The sequence below is a fragment of the Bombyx mori genome, chromosome 10, assembly GCF_030269925.1.
Source record: "Bombyx mori chromosome 10, ASM3026992v2".
Taxonomy (NCBI): Eukaryota; Metazoa; Arthropoda; class Insecta; order Lepidoptera; family Bombycidae; genus Bombyx; species Bombyx mori.
This window is the reverse complement of record NC_085116.1, coordinates 8,676,741-8,681,847: the sequence shown is the minus strand read 5'-3', so window position 1 is coordinate 8,681,847 and position 5,107 is coordinate 8,676,741.

Here is a 5,107-nt window from a genome sequence, read left to right as displayed (position 1 = left end):
CCAGGTCGTCGTGTAGGTCAACGTTCCTCACGAACCACGGAGCCCCGACAGCTAACCTGCAAAAGCGGGATTGTAGGGATTGGAGGGTGTCTATGTGTGTGCGGGCCGCGTGAGCGAACACCACACTCGCGTAAGTCATGACGGGCCTTATGCAAGTTTTGTAAAGTGTCACCTTGTTCCGAAGGGACATTTTACTCCGCTTACAGATCATGGGGTAGAGTCTACCGAGAATAAACGCGGCACGGTCACGGACTGATTTTATATGCGGGCGGAATGTCATCGATGCATCCAGGGTAACGCCCAGGTACTTGACCTTCCTGGCCCAGGGTATGGGTTGTCTAAAGAGAGTAATCGGGGGTGTGAGATTCCTCCTCCTAATCCGGGAGGAAATCCGTGTGGAGCTTCCCCTCTGAAATAGCACCGCAGTACTTTTCGCTGGGTTGATGTCTATGCGCCATTTTCGGAACCACTGTCCTAGGGCTAGGGCTGCGCTCTGAAGCTTCTTCGCGATTAGGGACTTATTTCTACTAGAATAGTAAACAGTCGTGTCGTCGGCGAATAAAGCTAAATGGGTCGGCGGCGACCGGGGAATATCGTTAACGAATAAGCTAAATAGGAGGGGTGAGAGGACAGAGCCTTGCGGGACTCCAGCTGTGAGAGGTCGTGGGGAGGAGCGGGTTCCCTCGACTCGATATCGAAAAGAGCGGTTCGACAAGAAGTCCCGTATGATGAGCACGAGACTATCCGGCACGCCCATGTTGAATAGTTTGAAAATCAAACCATTGTGCCAGACTTTGTCGAACGCTTTTGCGACGTCGAAGAAGAGAGCTCCCGTGTATAACGGTTTTGGTCGATTAAGCCCCACAAGAATGTGCTCCGTGAGGCGGTGCACCTGTTGAACGCATGAGTGATTTGTACGGAATCCGAATTGTTCATCGATAAGAATGCCCTTGGATGAGACGAAGTCTCTGAGGCGTTTGTAGAGCAGACGCTCATACAGTTTGCCTAGAGACATGAGGAGGCTAATCGGGCGGTAGCTCGTCGGATGATTTTTTGGTTTACCGGGTTTATGTATGCCGATAACGTCCGCTTCTTTCCACACCGCGGGAAAGATACAGTTCGCCATAGCGGCATTGAAAATAGATGCCAACATCACGATGAGTTGGACGGGTAGAAGTTTAATAACGCGGTTGGATATACCGTCGGAACCGGGAGCCTTGCGAGGACGTAGGTCTTTGATCAAGTCTTTAACTTCCATCGGGGTGACGGGTGGTAACGCATCAGAGGGTGGCAAGGAGGCTCTGCGTTCTACCTCACTGTCTACTAATTCTACATGAACAGGGTCCACGGATTGAGTGCTGGGCGTGCACTGGGTTTGCAATGTATCGGCCAGCAGCTCTGCTTTTTCGTCATCATCGAACGCCGCGAGTCGGCCTGAGGGGCCTACGAGGGGGGGCATAGTTACTACCGTATCCGATTTGAGAGTACGAGCTAAGCGGTAGTAAGACCTTTGAGAGGGCGCGAGTCCTTCTAAGTAATCAGACCATCTGGCATCTCGGATTTCGGTGATGCGAGACTTTACGTCGCGTTGTAGGGCACGCATTCGAATACGATTTTCCGCGGTAGGATACCTATCGTACGCACGGATCGAGGCGTTCTTAGCTCTAAGGAGTTCCCTAATATCGTCGGGCAATTTGAAGCGGTGAAGGAAGTCCTCCGCTACAACTTGCTTCGATGACCTATCTAATGTCGAGGTGATGTGTGACGTTACGATGTCTATGGCTTCAGCGGTATCCTGAGGAGACGGGATAGAGTCCGGACTAAACGGAAGCGATGGTGGATCAGATTCAGCCAGGCTGATGCCCAGCGTGTGCCAATCCACCACAGTCCTCGTGACGGGAACGGAATCGGGAGCGCGACCGAGCTTCATAACGACGGGACGGTGGTCTGAATCTAACTCTGAAACTACTTCGATCGAGTGTAAGCGCAGAGTTACGTTTTTTAATAACGCTATGTCGAGTATATCCGGGCGATGCGCGATATTTAGCGGGTAGTGAGTCGGGGTTAGCGGAGCGACGATATCGAAGGCGAGATCATCGACTAACGCGTCAAGCCGCCTGCCATTCGGGGTTGTGGTGTGTGAGTTCCACCTGATGTGTTTACAATTTAGGTCGCCCGCCAGAATGACAGAGCTCCCCATACCGAGCAGCGCCTCGATATCACTGCTTAGAACGATCTTATCCGGTGGAAGATAAACGGACGCGATAACGATCGGCGCGTGTCCCGTCAGTGAGATTCGGCACACTGATGCTTCGATATTAGCGAGCGCGGGAGGATCGAGCGGGACGCAATGCAGGGCTCTTCTATAGTAAATGACGGTACCACCACCACGGGCAGAGAGCCTGTCGTTCCTGACCATGTTATAATTCGCGATTTTAGGGTCACGGCGCGCGGGCTTAAGTAGGGTCTCCTGCACTAAAAAGATATCAATTTGGTGGTCACGCAAAAAGTCAGAAACCTGATCACGTTGATTTGCGAGACCGTAAGCGTTAAAAAATCCTATCGTTACGGATAGGGGCTTTATTCTACTTATATACGCCATTGATTACCGGCGGAGTGAGGGGAGGACGTACGTATTTAATGACGCGTATACGTCGGCGTATTCCTGCACAACGGCGATAAAGTGTTGTGCAGTGGAGGCAGCGCGAATGGCGTCGCCCAAAGCGTTAACGCGCTCAAAGTTGATCGACTGAAAGAAGTCGATCGCTAAAGCGAGATTGTCGGACGCGGTCGGAGGGCAAGTCGCGGGAGAGGGACGAGTCGCGGGGGCGGGACGAATCGCGGAGGAGGGAGTTGTAGCCGTGTTCGTGTACGGCAGCGGTTTTGCCCAGGCCGAGACACTGGGCACCGCCGCCGGAACGAACGCTGGCTTAGCCTGCGACGCAGAGGGTGCCGAGGCTTTGATGTCTGGGCCGGAAGCTCGGAGGCGGTTTTGGCGGGCGACGCGGCGATTTATTTTAGGGGCTCGGGGGCAACCACGGTAATTCGCGGGGTGACCCTGTGTTCGACACAGGACGCAGCTAGGCGGTTCCGTCGCGGTTTTTTGGTCGCGAGCGCAGAGGGCCGTGGCGTGATCGCCCAAACACTTAACACATCGGGGGCGCGCGTGACAGTTACGGGAAGAGTGCCCGTACAATTGACAGTTATGGCACTGGCTAGGAGTGCCTTTTTTATGGGGGGCTTCGACAGCGATACCAGAGAGCCTACAGACGGTCTGTGTGTTAAAGATTTTCTTACCCTCGGGGGTAGGCTGGAGAGCGACTAGAACCATATTATATGGCTCCCTACCGCGACCGGTGTGCATACGGTGCACAGAATTCACTGGTAGGCCTTGTTCTAACAGGTCGGCTTTTACGAGCTCTAAATCTAACTCTTTAGGGATTCCGCGTATTACAACGCGGAGTTCGCGCTCCTCCTGGAGCGTATACGTATGGAAACTTATACGCTCCTTACGGAGGTAAGAAGAGAGGGCCCTATGGTCGTCGGGTGTTTGAACCTTAATTTGAATGCCGTTCGCGAGGTTACGGGCATTCGTGAAATTTATATTTTTGGCCTTAAGGGCCAGGCAAACTCGATCCCAAGCTGCCTTCTCCTGAAGGATAACCGGGGGAGGGGTCTGGGTTTTATTTTGTGCCACCGGACGCGGCGACGGAGTGGCACGGGCTGGGGGCGCAACGGGAGTCTGAGGGCGGGGGCGCGACGCGTTCACGGCTTTGCTAATTTTAGCGGCCGCGGGAGCTCGAGACTCCGCGGCACGCTTCTTACCCTTCTGTACCAGGGTGAATCCATCCGTCGATGAGGCGGGGGCGAGGTCGACCTCCATGTCCGAGTCAGAGTCGGAGCACGAGGAGGCGGCTGCAGGCGACCTACGAGCAAGTGTAGGTGTTTTAGAGGGCGCGACGGAGGCCGCGGATGATCGCTCAGCTGAAACGATGGTCACGGCGGACGACGCAGCAGCTTTTCTCGCCAGTATAGGCGACACGGGAGCGGCAGGCACGACAGAGGCTGCGGTGCTCAATGCAGAAGCTCTGCACGCAGGTACAGGCGACGCAGGAGCAGCGAGCGCGGCGGAGTCCTCGAGAGGGCTCGCAGTGTGATTGGCCTTGAAGGCCAAAAACTCCGAGGCGAGCTGTGGGTGGCGAAGTCGGAGGAATTCCGCGAATACAGCGTCCATGATCGCTGAGTACCCAGGTGGGGCGGCCCCGGGTCTTGAAAACACTCGCCTTGCGGCGAGGCCCCAACTTCTCGGACCTGAGCGGTTCTATTGAACACAGGTGGCAATGCGGCGCGATTACTACAGGACAAAGAAAAAGCACAACAAAACAGAAATTACGAAAAGAAACAAAACAAATAAATACTTGCAGGAAACCACTTTGTCGGCAGATGTACCACGAACACAGAAACAACAAAAGGAAACAAAACAAATAAAAAATTCCAGAAAGAGCACTTAGTCGGCAGATGTACCACAAACACAGGCCGCGCGAACAATGGCCGGGCTAACAAAAGCCGGGCGAACAAAGACCGGGCGATCGAGTGGACGATGAGCACGTCCGCACGTGACGGGTGCCTCTATCGGAATGACACGTATATACTGGACTTTTCTATTTGCTATTGAGAAATACTAGTTAATACACCTTCAGTTATAATATGCTAGACCAGGTAAAGTTTTTAATTGGGTCTGTAGTCTGTTTAAGATTTTTGTGCGCTTTTCGATTTCATTGTGGTTAGCAATCTAGATACCTTCTTCATAGTCTTCATACAAGCCAATATGGGGCATGGTGCAACGGTGCATTGTAAGTAGGACTATATGTTCGTCAGAGCTGAGCGTCTATAAATTGTAATCAAGGTAGATCTAAACCCATAAAGGTATTACCATCACATTTGTGCATGCATGTAACTATGCATTTTGGCTTGTAGAGTTGCTGTTATTCAATAGAATTGAGAAACCAAAGGGCAAAGATGAAGCACTGTGTCTTATATTATTTTTCAGTAGTAGTTTAACTGGACGTATATAATGGCGTACTAAGAAAGAATAAAAAAAATACCA